The 17,053-nt window shown below is 41.1% G+C and overlaps 1 long non-coding RNA gene across 1 annotated transcript in view; it reads left to right on the top strand.

The window, feature by feature from the left end:
- Window positions 1-1,227: 1,227 nt before the first annotated feature.
- The window catches only part of LOC131813813 (uncharacterized), a 37,723-nt gene continuing 21,897 nt past the window's right edge, over window positions 1,228-17,053 (top strand). Inside the window, exons 1-2 of the long non-coding RNA XR_009346989.1 lie at window positions 1,228-1,425; window positions 8,553-8,593. This is a non-coding gene — a long non-coding RNA (uncharacterized LOC131813813). The remainder of the gene's footprint in view (window positions 1,426-8,552; window positions 8,594-17,053) is intronic.

The raw sequence follows: 17,053 nt of genomic DNA, 5'->3' as shown, positions 1-17,053 counted from the left end.
CCCTCCTTCCTTCCTCTCTCTTTTACGTTAAGAAAGATTTCTTTTTGGAGGAAAATTCTTATCATACTACAAGTGGAAAAGTAGTACCACTTTACTATAATTGATTAAAGCATAAATGTGGGACTCCCAGAAGAATACACGTTTACCACATGATACACTAAGTTGCCCCTTCCATGTGTCCCTGCTCTGCTTTGAACCATGATGTTACTGGAACAACACATTGAGAAATGGTTGCCCACACTGGGGAAAGCCAAAGAGTCCTGGGTAGAGAGAGGCCTTTCTACCCACAAAGATGTGTTGTTGGGGAAATGTTACTGAGTCTCTTTGAATTTCCATTTCCTCATCAAAGAAAGGGGAATAATAAAGACTCCCTTTCAGAATTGATGTATCATAACAACATAACGTATGCAAAGTAATATTTAGTCCAATGCCTGGCAACAAAGGTAGAGGAGAATGAATAATTTAAAGGCTTCTTTATTTTTTCCAGTGAGCAAATGTGATGACAATTTTTGTCAGAGAAGGCAAGCAGCAAGTACGGAAAGTGTGCTCATAGATCTGGAATGACTCTTCATTATACTTGAGTCATTTCACATTCGAAGGTGTTTGGTGGGAAGAGGCTGAGGACGTGAATGTGCTCCTCCCGGTGGTCCAGATCACAGTATCAGGACCCTGAGAACGAACTCTTGTAACTCACCTTGTGGTCCCTTTTTTCCTCACCACTCTGCTATCCTACCACTTGGGGGCGCTCCATCTACCCCGTCTCCAACAATGTCCTTCTCTTTGGATTCCTCTTCAGTCTGGAAAGAGCTGTTGTTTCCTGAGTCAGGTCAGGAGAGGGAGTGTAAGATAGTGACTAGGAGGAAGGGGCAAGATGTGCCGGCGCCTGGCCAGGTAACAGAGCCCTTGCCGGGGCTCTCTGGCACTGAGCCTGGTGCTGTCAGTGACCCTGGGCACCTCTGAGCTCTTGTGGTTTTGGCATCTGGGGAGAGAGCTCTTCCGCCAGCCTCTGCCTCCCACTCCATTCCTGTTGTAAGCCATCCCTTCTGCCCCATGGTAACCTTCAGGAGCTGGGAAGCAGCCCACTCTGCAGGGCTCTCCGCTCTATGCCCACCATGCAGCCCTTCTGTGGGTTGTGGTGTTATCACCAGAGCAACCAGGGGAAAGAGGGCAGCTCACATTTATCAAGTGTTCGGGAACATCATGTACCAGGAACGGGAATGCTGATGTCTCACACACAGGAGCCAGACTGCTTTCTAATGGGTGGTTAAACAAATTAAAGCAGAAACTTCAGAAAGCAGATCATTTCCCAAACTCCTTCCATTTTACTGATAGGTAACGGAAGCCACAAGAAATGGAACCTTCTCCATGGCCAGTTACTAAGAAGAGCTACCAGCAGTTCCTCGTTCAACTGCCAGGAGTAAATTTGTAAGTCTGTTCATTGGAACTCACAACTCATTCATTTTGTACCTTTTTATTGTTTATAACTTTTGTAATTATTTTGTAATTGTTATAATGAAAGTCAGATGTCTAGACAAGGTTACAAAAGTGCTTCAGCTCCTGTTGTAAGTCACATTGCAATGCAAGTGAAGAAGATACAATATTTTCAGGCTTTGTAATCCAATTATAAAAAAAAAATCACAAATGAAAACAGTTTAAGCTCTCAAAATTGATATCTAGTGCTTTAGGAAATGAAGTTCGTACTTCTAGCTGACTGTGGAGCAAGGCAGAAGCCTCTATTTTGATTCTCAAGAGGACTGCTGTTTTCTGTGCAGTCATTTTTTCCTCTTCTTCTTCTTCTTTTTTTTCTTCCCAACCCTCTGGCCCTGCCATCTTCCTCACGCTATCTTACATACTTGGGGTACAAGCACAGAAAAATATAGGTCCTGACCCAACAGTTAAAAACTGAACACAACAAAAATTCAGTATGGTGAGTTTAAATTCTAATTATATCCAGGATCTATCCACACTCTCCAACGTCTCCCACTGGACCAGCTCAGTGCTCTTCCAATTGGCCTCCCCAAATCCGCCTGGCACCCTCCACTCTGTTCTCAGCTATCTTTGTCTCTTCAAAATATCATACCACCCACCCCAAACTTGAAACTCCCACTGGCCTATAAAACTCTGCAAGGAGTTCTCTGTCTAATATTCCCTTTCCCCAGCCACCCCACACTTACTGGTTTCTGCCTTATGGGGTGTTTTCTGTTTCTCTGAACCCCTGGATGACCCACACTTCCTTCACTTAGTTATTCTAACTCATGCTTATGAATGCAACACTCCTTAGGGAAGCCCAGTCTGCTAGGGGACCCGGTTACAGACTCTCTTAACCCTGTAATTTTTCTTTTCTTTTCTTTCTTTTTTTTTTTTTTTTTTTAAGATTTTATTTATTTATTTATTTGACAGACAGAGATCACAAGTAGGCAGAGAGGCAGGCAGAGAGAGAAGAGGAAGCAGACTCCCTGCGGAGCAGAGAGCCCGATGCGGGACTCGATCCCAAGACCCTGGGATCATGACCTGAGCCGAAGGCAGAGGCTTTAACCCACTGAGCCACCCAGGCGCCCCAACCCTGTAATTTTTCTTCAGAGCACTTTCTACAGTTGCGATTTCCTGACTGTGGAATTACATGAGTAATGTCTATCTTCATGCCAGTCTTACTCCTGTACACATGGAGGGGCTTCTCAGCTCCATGAGGGCAGGGAACAACCTCGTAGGCTATCTGCTGAAGAGCTCTGGGAGGGAGTCCAATCAAACCTCCAAGCACAGAGACTAAAATGTGCTGTGTTTTGTACCCACAGCATATAGAGCAAGTCCTGGCTCTGGAGATGCATGTTGAATTTGTTTTAATTTAGTAACCACCACAAAGAAAAATGCAGCCTTGTGATACCACTTTAGGGGTTGGAGGACAAGGGCCCTTGGTTCAAGGCTGCCATCTGTCACTTCGTTCAATTGAATTACACTCTTCCTACATAAATTGTGTCCAGCCTAGATAGTCTCATGACAAGTGGTGACAATCTTAAAATACAGTAGTCTAGCATCAAGTGAACTGTAGGGGCAGGGAAAGCTGAGTGAGATCTTAAAAGGATCTCTAGGTTTCTTAATGCTGCATACACATTTTCCCAGAAAGTACAAGTGAGCCCTACTCTCCTGCAGCAGAATACCTTAGGTGACCTTTGGAAAAGTATCTAAGAATTGAACAATGGTTTTCCTTTGCACCAAAAATGTATCGCCCTCTTGCCATGGATGTAAGTAAGCTTTTAACTCCTCAGCCCATCCTCTTTCTTCTGTAAAGCATTTATCACCCATCCTCTCTTAGGGACTTGTCTTCCTATGAGCTGAGGTTAGTGGCCATTAGGACAGTTCCACACTCACTTCAGCTTTTCCCTTCCTTGATGCTCCCAAGGAAAGAATGCATTGACCGTTTCGTTTGAAACTGAGACTAGTAAGAATATATCAGCTTAGAGAGTTTTAAGAAGTTGTACCAGATTCCCTGCAGTCAAGGTTCTGGTCTAAACTTGTCCTATAATGTAACATGTTATTTTCCGATGCTGCTGTGGTTTAGCCAAGGAGGTCTCTGAATCAGGAAGAAAGATCTGGCGCTCTCACCCTGGCTCTGCCCCTCATTAGTCATGGGATTCTCTGATCTTTGGTTTCCTTGCTTGTGAAAACAGTGTTTGTAGGCCTATTTCTCAGGGTCATCATGAAGATTATGTGAGATAGCTCACGAGTAAGTACCTGACACCGAACTGGGCAGAAATAGAATTGCATAAATGTGAATTTCTTACCAGTTGTCAGTTTTCTTCCTTAGCTGAGAAATTTGGGAAGAATGCAAAAGTTATACTCTAGACAGAATTCCAGAAAGAATTTGGGTGAAGCTGGCTGAAAAATGTTGATGATGAAGGTGGTAGCTACTATGCTAATCTACCTACCTACCTACTACCCATCGTCTATCCATCCTTTTGTCCATCTGTTCACTCATCCATTCCCTGTCTATCTACCTCTCTACCTGTCATCTATCATCATCATCATTATCAACATCTATCCTAACCTATCTACATACCCATGTATCCATTCTCACACACACACATACATACTCATAAACATGATTATAAATACCCAAAATTAAACCCGAGATAGCAAACTTTGTCCCAGATAAAAGGGACTGTTTTAAATTTAAAGAGCTTCCATTCAACTAATTAAAAACATATGACAGCTGTGGACACTTGACCTCCAGATTTGTCTTTCTAATTGCTTCCTGCACATCTGCTTCCCGCACATCTGCATGTGATGTCACAAAATCCACTTACAAGCTTTACCTTCCTATCTGCTTCACTTCTTGGTATTTTCCATCTTGGTTAATGGGATCATTATCTGTCTATGAAGTCATCTAAGCCAGAAACCAAAGACATCTGTATTTGGTTTTCTTCTTTCTTACATCCAGTCCCCTTGATTGGTACCCTACTGCCTACACATGCCTTGCTTGGTTCTGTCCCCTGTTTGGCATCCTGTCTTCCAAGGCCATATCTGTAGAAGTGAAAGTTAAGATTATCATCACTTAGAAGAGAAAATGGATTCTGTATTTCTTAAGACAAATTTGTGTAACCAATCTCAAAGTAAATTTGGCAATTACATGTTTGGAGGGGAGTTCTGAAAATAGGTGCTGAGTTTTCCTAAGGAAAAGGTACATCCTGGCCACCTCTCTTTCATGTCTCCCTGTCCTCAGAACTCAGACCTCACATGCCCTTTTGAGGCTATGAAAACTATGGCTTAAAATTGATGATCTAATTGCTCTCACACATTTTGAGTTCCCATCCAGAAAATGAATATGTATATTTGTAAATAAATAAATTTATTTCCACTGCTCAACTTCTTATAAGTCCTATTTATTTTTTAAAAACATATCCATGCTTTCTATTTTTGAAGGTCTTCCCTTCTTATTTTCTTCATGTAGTCCTTGAACTCTAATGATGGGAGTTTTATTTATTTTTCTTTTTTTGTTATTATTTTTGTTAACATATAATGTATTATTAGCCCCAGAGGTACAGGTCTGTGAATCATCAAGCTTCACAGCACTCACATTATCACATATCCTCTCCATCACCCAATCACCCTCTCCATACTCTCCCTCCCCCCAGCAACCTTCAGTTTGTTTTGTAAGATTGAGAGTCTCTTATGGTTTGTTTCCCTCCTGATCCTATCTTATTTCATTTTTTCCTTCCCTAGCCCCCACATCGCCCACTCTGCCTCTCAAATTCCTCATATTAGGGAGATCATATGATAATTGACTTCCTCTGATTGACTTATTTTGTTCAGCCTAGTACCCTCTAGTTCCATACTTTTTATTGATTGAAATGTAATATTCCTACTGAATCTCTATTTCCTTCTCTTAAGTTTGGCTAAAGTGCACCACAAATTTAAATAAACCTTTCCTGGATTGAGCAGGTTCTGATGTGTTTACTGTGTCCTTAGTATCTTTAGTACCCTAACTATTCATAACACCCAATGAACTATTGTATGACAAGGCATCTGGCTGGTTTTCACCCCCGCTTCCTTGGATAGAGTCTTGAAACCTTAGGAATGTCTTAATTGGAGCATCTTTGTTATTCATGGTGGATCCCTCAGACCACATCTGAGTTTATGCTAATAAGCTGACTCATGGTAGGTCCCTAAATAGTTTTAGAATGAGGGACAAGCATGTGACTAAAGGGTTGAAGTTTTGAACCAGGTGGTACCATCAGCTTGACTTCTTGACCTCTGGGGAAGGGATAGGCGCTATAGATTGAGTTCAGTCATGTGGCCAATGATTCAGTCAGTTGTGCGGGTGTAATGAAATCCTCCAAGAAACTCTGGACATCTGAAGCTTGTGTGAGCTTCCTGGTTGGTGTTATACATTGATGTACCAGGAGGATGATACATCCTAAGGACATATTTGAGACCCTCTCAGATCTTGCTCTGTGTGTCTCTTCATTTGGATTCATTTGATTTGTAACTTTTATAATAAAACCATCATTAACTTTTATAATAAAACAGCCATTGAACGTATGAGTCATCCTAGTGAATTATCAAACCTGAGGGGGTCCTGGAAATTCTTAAATCTTAGCCAGTTGGTCAGAAGTGTGCGTGGTCTGGTACTACCAAGATTTTTGGGTTGTGTCTGAAGTGAACACCGACTCGTGTAGGACTGAATCCTAGATCCCTGAAGTCTGACCTACCTCTGGGTAGTTAGTATCAGAATGCCATTGCAACTACTGCTTGTCTTCTGTATTATCAGAGTTCTCCAGAGAAAGAGAACGAAAAGGAATGTATAGACCCATAAAAGAGATTTATTAGGCAAATTAGCCTTCATGGTTATGGAGGCCAAGAAGCCTCACAATCTTCCTTCTGTAAGCTGAAAAACCAGGAAAGCCAGTGTGTAATTAGGTATGAGTTTGAGGGCCTGGGAATGGCAGGGAGTAGAAGGAGTGCTGGTGGTGTAGGTCCTGGTGCCCAAAAACCATCCTTCTGAGAAACAGAAGCACCAAAGTCCAAAGGCAGGAGAAGATAGATGTTTCAGCTCAAGCAGAGAGCAAATTCACCCTCCCTCCGCATTTTTGTTCCATTCTGCCCTGACATGGGTTAGATGATGCCCGTGCACATTGATGAGGATGATTTTCTTTGTCCTATGTACTCATTCAAATGTTAATCTCTTCCAGAGACCTCCCCCCCCAACCTTACAGACATACCCAGAATAATGTCTTACCAGCTATTGGGCACTCCTTAGCCCAGTCAAAATGACACATAGGATTAACCACCAGGCCTTCTATCCTGCTCTATATCTGTTACATTGCCTCCTTCCAGCAGAGTCTTCTGCTTCAGCTAAGCTAATTGGCTCTCTGCTCCTCTCAAGTACTGTGTTTCTTTCAGCCTCTGGTTGGGACACCTTTCTCCTGTGACACCTCTGTTTTACCCATCAGGGTAAACCCCTTCTTCCTCTTGCCCCACCTCTTCCTTAGGACATTACCTCTTATGCTGTACTCTTTCTTCAACACAGGAAATTAATGTTTATTTTGAGAATATATTGTTTTCTTAATAGCATAAGAAGAGACCGTGAAGCTCTTACACTAGGCTTCCTATTAAGGAAAAAAAAAAAAATTCCTTCTCTGCTTAGCATAGTGATAAAAACTTACAACTTAACATATACTGAGCAATTGAATAAGAAAGATTAAAATGACACGTGTACTTACATTGATATGGACTGTGGACTGCACTGACTCACTGTAAAGCTTTACATTTGGAAGGGACTTTGAAGGTCATTTGGTAAGATGCCTTTGTTTTGCTACTAAGCCTACTAAGGCACTCCATAAATATTTGTGGAATGAACAAAGATAAGGGAAGATGAGACCCTAGGAGTAATTGACTTGCTTGTGCGCCAACGCTATTAATATTTATTAAACAAATGAATCCAGATTAACCCAGTATAGCAGTGGGACCACTCTTTCCCCTTTCCATGTGACCCTAGTTAGCAGCCACATTCTCCTCCCTCACTTGGTTATTGGATGTGAACTTCTTTCTGGTGCTAACAAGACTCAAATGATCATAAGTATCTTAGAGAGTGAATGATTTTTTACTCATTCTTTTTGAAATAGAAAGGCTTTATCTCAGATCAACGTTCAAATCCTTAAATGTCTCCTCTTAGAAGGCTTACCACATGTAGAATGAAATAAACTTAAATCCATAAGTCTAGTATCTAAGATAAAAGGGAAGTCACAAAAGGTAAAGTGCTCCAAATTTGGGTCTAGTTACCACATATTTGTAAGCCCTAATTATTTCTATTAAATTGCCTGCTTATTTACTTCTGAATAATAGCACAAAGGCACTTGCTTTCTAAATAGTTTATTTCCTAGAAAGATATTTTTGGGTATATTTTTAAGAAATAAGATTTTGCTAGTTTTTCAGATGAGCAATGCTACTGGTGATGAACTAATCCTCCAAGGGAAGACTGTGAAGGAATCTCTCTTCCCTTTAGGACTTTGAGCAAAACTATTTACTTGGTATCTTTTAACTATAATCCACCAGGGTAGGCTTGGAAGAGCTCCAAAAGTCATTTCCAAGAGGATATTTATAAAGCATATAAGAGGCAGGGGGAAAAGAAAATAGTATACGACAGGGTTTTGTCTTTGTTTGCTTAAGAATAAAGTAGAAATCTGGAGATTGCCTCCACTTACCAATAGCCATAGGATCTTATCTGGAATATGTCCTCTGGAACCTTTGGTTCTCTGTATGCAATTGTCCCATCATTCAAGGGGAAAGTGATCTCCACTGCCTGTGGCATCAGAAATATGCCTGAATGCTTTTTGACAAGGTGGAAATCACAGTAAGATCTTGAATCTAATCTATCCTGAGGAAGGACAAAATTGGTCATGTTAAGGTTGATGAGGGTTCTTAGAAAGAGGAGGGAGAACATTGTCTCCCATGCTTGGACTCCTGTAATAAAACCATTGCAGGAGCAGCACAGGACTGAATTTGTGTGACCACAGCAAGTTCTTTACCCTGTGCATGTCCTTGTTCTTCATTTATAGGATGGCAACAGCAATCCCTACCCTACCCACTTAGGCTTTTGGTAAGTACTGAATGCAATAACATCTGTAAAGACTCAGAGTGTTGCCCAGCTCTTGGAAAGTGCTCAGTAATTTTTGTGAGTCAACTAATGCAAAGACAGCAATAGTTGCTAAGTATACCATATATCCTGTATGAGGCATGCCACAATGTACTTCACTGGTATAATGGAATGTAACAATTGAACAATTGAAATGCCCAGGCCCAAATCTTTCCTTTAATACCCAGCTGTTTGTTTTAATCAAAATATATCATTCCCTTCAGGGCATTCCTTACCTTCTGTGGTTATTTTGCTTCCTAGAGAAATCTTATGGATTTGTTTAAAGATGATTCCTGAGTATTTAGGTTCTTTGAAAGTATGCTTTCTGTTGCGGTTTAGGGGAAAGTAAAATTGTTTAACTCAAAGCAGCTCATTAGATTTTGATGAATATTAATGGGAACAAAGACACTGAGTTATAGTTCGGTTAGCGGTCAGCTCATCTAATGATGACGTTCTGTAGTTATCTGATAATAGCAATTCTAGAAATTGAAGGCAAAAGGAGCTACCTGGAATCTAGGAATGGCCAACGAAGTTGACCTCCTCAGCTATCTCTGTCCAGGTTATAAAGGCGTGGACCTTCCTTATGTCCCCTCCTGTCAGGATAGCAGATTAGCCTCACCTTTAGCTATATCACTGTGACGCATGAGTTGGTGAAATTTTACCTGTTATATTCAGAACTGAAGCACACTAAATCCCCCTGGCTTCTGTTTAGGATCTTCCCTTCAGGACTGGTAGAATATTGTTGTAGCTTCACCTAGGGTGCATAATATCCATTTTCATCATCTATAGTGATGGGCTTCAGTGAAAAAAATGCCAGTATAAACAGAACTTCAGACTGGTATTTCCAATACAAACATTTGGAAGTACCTGCAAGCTAAGTGCAAATGGTGTGCACACTATAGATGTGTTTAATACAGAGTATGTGCTGAGCAATGGCTGTATGGTTGCATTTTGTCCTTGCAACCCTTCAAGGTAGGTCCTGTTAGAACCCCAATTAACATATAAGGAAACTGAGGTTTAGAGTGATTCAGTAGCTCTTCTAAGATCTTACAGGCAGTTTGAGGCAAAACAACACCATGTTCTGAACAACTAAGTTGGAATCTTGAGAGTCATGTGTGTCTGATTGTAAATGCAGGTAAATCAATGCAAGAAGAAGTGCATCTTGGCCACAAGTCCTTCCACATCTGGGCTTTATTTTTCTTTTTAATGAAGAGTCCAGAGATGAGCAATTTTGGGGGGTTTGTTCAGCTGTTTGCCAATGTCTGGGATCCAAGTTGGTGTTTCTGTGATTCTTGTGACAGCTTCAAGTATCATTCCCTCCTGTGATAATGTGGAAAAGCAGGAAGCAAGGCTGGCAATGACCATGTTCTTCATTTGTCTCTTCATTAACCTGAAGGAAACGCCTCTAGAAGTTTTCCTGGGAAGACTTTGCCCAAGCCAGGCTAGTTACATGCCTGGGCTTAGCTATAGTGGGGATCGGGAAGCAAATGTGAGGGTGGGTGGGCTCAGTAATGGGAGGAGGGATCTGTTGTCAGAGGAAATGGGGGAGAGTAACCTCCAAACCCCCTCAAGAACCATGAAGTCTGCTTCCAGTAAGATGTCCAGACCCTCTGCTTTTACAATAGCTACAGCCAAAAGACTGGAGGTCTAGCACAGAGCTGTAGATGAACTGGCCTTTTATGCTCTTTTGATGACTATATTTTATAATTATAACTATCACTTTTTCAGTGAGGTAATTATTGATGATGAACCGTTGGTATATTGAGCCAAATTAAAAAAATTAAAAATCACCTTGTGACTGGTAAGGACATGCAAGTTAATAATAGCTGGTGATATCCATAGCTAAGATTGACCAAATGTTGTACTACAAGCTTTGCCTACAGTACTCCAGGAAGTCTTCACAGCAACGAAGAGAATCCTTCCTGTTTTGTAGCTGAGCTGTCCACAGGTTAAGCAAACTGCCCACGATTCCACATCTCATCCACAGCAGCACAGCTGTGATGCAGGAGCACAGCCCTTCACTACTTCTCTCCTAACCTGCCTCTGAGTTAGTGGAGGCTTAGGTTAGTGGTCTCTGTTCACTCTGAAGAGAGAGACCCTTTATCTGGTACCATAAACCAATGACTGCCTTTCAAGTCCCCTCAATATTCCTATGGGAACTTCTGTCCTTCTTGGCTCTTTCCTGACCATGGCTCTTGGGTCCTGTGGTGGCCATCTTCTCTCAAGCTCTGTGTTATTCCCTGTGGTTACCACCCTGCTTCACCATCCCCCAGTGTGAGGCCCTGCAGTGCTGCTGGGGGCAGCAAGCATGCTCTGAAGGCCTACTGGACAGAGGGGCATCTAAAGCCCTTTTTAATTCCTGATTGCATCTCTGCTTTGGCTCCAACCTTTTTGCTATCTACTTGTGATTCCCTGTCTTTCTTTAGACTGAAGCATTGGTTTTCCACTTTATGGTAAGATAAAGTATCTGTAAAAGTTTTGCAATTAGTTTTGTCTTTGATGGCCTCACACTGATAGACATTTTCTTCCCTAATGAGCCTTTAAAATTGGAAATATAGCTGCAGAAAGATTTATTCTTCTATTATCCAAAGCTAATCTCCAGGATGATGGGCTGATCTTTGGGCCTACATCTTGTGTAGGAAGGGAACAGCCCAAGAATCTCAGTCATAAAGTTATCATGCATCCTTGAAGCTTGTCCCCATTTTGTACTGCCTGGAACACATTCTTTACTGGCATGTAGATGTAATATTTATTTCTTATCTCATCTTTCAACCTTCCATGTGAAGTGGCAGTCCCAGCTTGAGCTAAAGCCAAAGTTAAAGACCTATCTGGGGATCTGATGAACTGTTTGAGGCAAGGTCAGAATCACTGTGGATTTAATTTATGAAAAGACAACTGAGGAACATGAAATGACAAGGACAGCATTTTGTGTTTGTTCTGGAGACTGGCCCTTTGCCCTGCATCTGCCTTGTGCTAGAGACCAGGGTTTTTGGAGGAAGTTGAAGGAACAAGATTCTGGATATCTTGAGGATATAAGAAGCCCTTGTGGGTGACCAAATGTGACCCAAAGTCAGGCGAAGGTCTGTTCCCACTTCTGCATGGAGGTCAGCATAGCTTGGGTTGTGCGATGAACAGAGAATGGATGCAGCAGTTATTTGTTGAATGAAAGAAGGAAAGAGTGAATATTTAGAGACAATAAAGGACTGAACATCACCTCAAGGATATGCAGCCTGGAGAGCCCCAGAGAATGGTCTCTGAACTGCAGTCTTCTGAGCCACCATGCTGGATACTGGATCCCAAACAGGAAGGTTCCCAGGAAACTACGGGAGGCAGTGTTCTTAGCAAGGAAGTCTGAGGAGGACAATGTGGAGAATACCAGGTAGAGAAAGGTATTTTCATGGAAACTTCCAGGACTTCTGGAAAGAACGTAGGCTTTGAAGAGCTCCAGATAAGGGTCTGGGAAGTGAGGAGTGATGAATACTACAAAGGCATCTCTGAGCGGTGACTAGATGGAAATCCACCTCACTCTCTGCTTCCAAAGATCTCAAAGCGATGCCTTATGCTGATTGCACATAGCACTCTATGGCTGAGCAGTGACTTCTGTAGTAGCAGCGATTATGGCCCTGTTTGTACCTAAGGCTGAAAGCCCCTGAGAAGGCCAACTACATAATCTGGGTGTTAAGGGAGGCTCAACTTTTTTTTACTTTGTTTACATCTATACTGTGTCTTTTATATGGAAACTTTTAATAATTATTTATTGCTTAATTCATCACTATTGTTTTACTTTGGTCTTAAAGTGATATATACATGATTGTATTTCTATCTCTATATACAGTTGATTGTAAATTATATATATGGTTGACTATAACTGTCTGTGTATCTATCTATCTATCTATCTATCTATCTATCTATCCATCCACCCATCTATCTAGTTGGTGTATAGTTGATTCACATGTGCCCTCAAAGGCACAGAGATCTAAGAGCTAAGAGGCAGGGGCCAGATGGCTTGAGTTGAATCACATCTCTGCCTTTCATGAATGTTATTGAACCTTTCTGTGCTTCAGCTTCTTGCCTTGCTGGGTTCTCATGAAGAAACCTGTGTGCTATTCTCCATAAAGCTTCCTGAACATTGCTTGGTGCATGAGAAGAGGTCAACTGTGGTTACACTTGTAGTAAATGACTTCTGGTAGCCATCCTACCTGATCTCCCATCTCCTCCCACTGCTGCTGCCCAGCGCCTGCTTGGGAGCTTTCAGTAATCTTTACGTTCAGACATGGAAAAAAGAAAAATATGTGTAAGGCAGGGACAATTTGGGGGAGTGTAGTGGGGCATGCAGTACTGACCTTGCTCAATACAGACGTACAGATATTCACTGATTCTAGAACTGTGTTTGGTTCTAGGGTTGAAAGGTGAATATTTCATGGCCCTTGAGCTGGTGCATTCACAGCTGAATCCCCCTTGATTGCTGTACTTCTCTCATTTTCTCCCCTATAGATTCACATTTTCAAATTACTTTTAAAATGAAAATACTTCTGAATAATTTGTTGGCATATCATTAGGTGAATTAGCTCAATCCAGTTCTTTCCTTATAACACAGTGGCAGGAAGAAGCATAGTGAATTTTGACCAGGAAGTGAGTGTAAGAACCAATTTTGGAAGGGGGCCCATTCAAGGATCTGGATAGAAGTAAGTGACCCTAGAATAGAGATGTTCAGAAAACAATACAGAGAACTGTCAATGTCAAAGTTCATCTGTTTTCCAAAGTTTGTATGGGATCTGTCTTGAGCATTGCATAGGAGGACAAGGATATTCTTTCCCACTTGTTATCACTTTCTAGTCCCCATCAATTCCCTCATCCTCATCTTGAGACCCAGAGTTTTAATACAACAATTCATCTACTTTGTGTTAAATAAGCTTTTGCTATGTAGTCTAAGAAAATGACTCTCAGTGATTTATTCCATCCTCTTGAGGTAGCTCCAGGCTTCAGTATCTTCCCCCACCTGGCTCTTGCTCTTCGCTTCTCCGTGCCATAACATCCTGTGTCAAAACCAAGGAGCCTGTTGGCTGGAGATCTGGTAGGTGATTAAGAGTTCTTGGGAACCCACGGCATTTTCTTTTTTTTTTTTTTTTTAAAGTTTAGGTCACTTTCTTTCTTTTTTTTTAAATTTTATTATTTTTTTTATTAATTTTTTATTTTTTATAAACATATATTTTTATCCCCAGGGGTACAGGTCTGTGAATCACCAGGTTTACACACTTCACAGCACTCACCAAAGCACATACCCTCCCCAATGTCCATAATCCCACCCCCTTCTCCCAAACCCCCTCCCGCCAGCAACCCTCAGTTTGTTTTGTGAGATTAAGAGTCACTTATGGTTTGTCTCCCTCCCAATCCCATCTTGTTTCATTTATTCTTCTCCTACCCACTTAAGCCCCCATGTTGCATCACCACTTCCTCATATCAGGGAGATCATATGATAGTTGTCTTTCTCTGCTTGACTTATTTCGCTAAGCATGATATGCTCTAGTTCCATCCATGTTGTCGCAAATGGCAAGATTTCATTTCTTTTGATGGCTGCATAGTATTCCATTGTGTATATATACCACATCTTCTTGATCCATTCATCTGTTGATGGACATCTAGGTTCTTTCCATAGTTTGGCTATTGTGGACATTGCTGCTATAAGCATTCAGGTGCACGTGCCCCTTTGGATCACTACGTTTGTATCTTTAGGTTAAATACCCAATAGTGCAATTGCTGGGTCATAGGGCAGTTCTATTTTCAACATTTTGAGGAACTTCCATGCTGTTTTCCAGAGTGGCTGCACCAGCTTGCATTCCCACCAACAGTGGAGGAGGGTTCCCCTTTCTCCGCATCCTCGCCAGCATCTGTCATTTCCTGACTTGTTGATTTTAGCCATTCTGACTGGTGTGAGGTGATATCTCACTGTGGTTTTGATTTGTATTTCCCTGATGCCGAGTGATATGGAGCACTTTTTCATGTGTCTGTTGGCCATCTGGAATCTTCTTTGCAGAAATGTCTGTTCATGTCCTCTGCCCATTTCTTGATTGGATTATTTGTTCTTTGGGTGTTGAGTTTGCTAAGTTCTTTATAGATTCTGGACACTAGCCCTTTATCTGATATGTCGTTTGCAAATATCTTCTCCCATTCTGTCAGTTGTCTTTTGATTTTGTTAACTGTTTCCTTTGCTGTGCAAAAGCTTTTGATCTTGATGAAATCCCAATAGTTCATTTTTGCCCTTGCTTCCCTTGCCTTTTGCCTTGTTCCTAGGAAGATGTTGCTGCGGCAGAGGTCGAAGAGGTTGCTGCCTGTGTTCTCCTCAAGGATTTTGATGGATTCCTTTCGCACATTGAGGTCCTTCATCTATTTTGAGTCTATTTTTGTGTGCGGTGTAAGGAAATGGTCCAATTTCATTATTCTGCATGTGGCTGTCCAATTTTCCCAGCACCATTTATTGAAGAGGCTGTCTTTTTTCCATTGGACATTCTTTCCTGCTTTGTCGAAGATTAGTTGACCGTAGAGTTGAGGGTCTATTTCTGGGCTCTCTATTCTGTTCCATTGATCTATGGGTCTGTTTTTGTGCCAGTACCATGCTGTCTTGATGATGACAGCTTTGTAATAGAGCTTGAAGTCCGGAATTGTGATGCCACCAACGTCGGCTTTCTTTTTCAATATCCCTTTGGCTATTCGACGTCTTTTCTGGTTCCATATAAATTTTAGCATTATTTGTTCCATTTCTTTGAAAAAGATGGATGGTACTTTGATAGGAATTGCATTAAATGTGTAGATTGCTTTAGGTAGCATAGACATTTTCACAATATTTATTCTTCTAATCCAGGAGCATGGAACATTTTTCCATTTCTTTGTGTCTTCCTCAATTTTTTTCATGAGTACTTTATAGTTTTCTGAGTATAGATTCTGTGTCTCTTTGGTTAGGTTTATTCCTAGGTATCTTATGGTTTTGGATGCAATTGTAAATGGGATTGACTCCTTAATTTCTCTTTCTTCTGTCTTGCTGTTGGTGTAGAGAAATGCAACTGATTTCTGTGCATTGATTTTATATCCTGACACTTTACTGAATTCCTGTATAAGTTCTAGCAGTTTTGGAGTGGAGTCTTTTGGGTTTTCTACATATAGTATCATATCATCTGCGAAGAGTGATAATTTGACTTCTTCTTTGCCGATTTGGATGCCTTTAATTTCCTTTTGTTGTCTTATTGCTAAGGCTAGGACCTCTAGTACTGTGTTGAATAGAGGTGGTGATAATGGACATCCCTGCCGTGTTCCTGACCTTAGCGGAAAAGCTTTCAGTTTTTCTCCATTGAGAATGATATTTGCGGTGGGTTTTTCATATATGGCTTTGATGATATTGAAGTATGTGACCTCTATCCCGACACTTTGAAGAGTTTTGATCAGGAAGGGATGCTGTACTTTGTCAAATGCTTTTTCAGCATCTATTGAGAGTATCATATGGTTCTTGTTCTTACTTTTATTGATGTGTTGTATCACATTGACTGATTTGCAGATGTTGAACCAACCTTGCAGCCCTGGAATAAATCCCACTTAGTCGTGGTGAATAATCCTTTTAATGTACTGTTGAATCCTATTGGCTAGTATTTCGTTGAGTATTTTTGTATCTGTGTTCATCAAGGATATTGGTCTATAGCTCTCTTTTTTGGTGGGATCCTTGTCTGGTTTTGGGATCAAGGTGATGCTGGCCTCATAAAATGAGTTTGGAAGTTTTCCTTCCATTTCTATTTTTTGGAACAGTTTCAGGAGAATAGGAATTAGTTCTTCTTTAAATGTTTGGTAGAATTCCCCTGGGAAGCCGTCTGGCCCTGGGCTTTTCTTTGTTTGGAGATTTTTAATGACTGTTTCAATCTCCTTACTGGTTATGGGTCTGTTCAGGCTTTCTATTTCTTCCTGGTTCAGTTGTGGTAGTTTATATGTTTCTAGGAATGCATCCATTTCTTCCAGATTGTCAAATTTATTGGCGTAGAGTTGCTCATAGTATGTTCTTATAATAGTTTGTATTTCTTTGGTGTTAGTTGTGATCTCTCCTTTTTCATTCATGATTTTATTTATTTGGGTCCTTTCTCTTTTCTTTTTGATAAGTCGGGCCAGGGGTTTATCAATTTTATTAATTCTTTCAAAGAACCAGCTCCTAGTTCCGTTGATTTGTTCTATTGTTTTTTTGGTTTCTATTTCATTGATTTCTGCTCTGATCTTTATGATTTCTCTTCTCCTGCTAGGCTTAGGGTTTCTTTCTTGTTCTTTCTCCAGCTCCTTTAGGTGTAGGGTTAGGTTGTGTACCTGAGACCTTTCTTGTTTCTTGAGAAAGGCTTGTACCTCTATATATTTTCCTCTCAGGACTGCCTTTGTTGTGTCCCACAGATTTTGAAC

The sequence above is a fragment of the Mustela lutreola genome, chromosome 13, assembly GCF_030435805.1.
Source record: "Mustela lutreola isolate mMusLut2 chromosome 13, mMusLut2.pri, whole genome shotgun sequence".
Classification (NCBI taxonomy): Eukaryota; Metazoa; Chordata; class Mammalia; order Carnivora; family Mustelidae; genus Mustela; species Mustela lutreola.
This window is presented reverse-complemented; position numbering and strand designations above follow the sequence as displayed.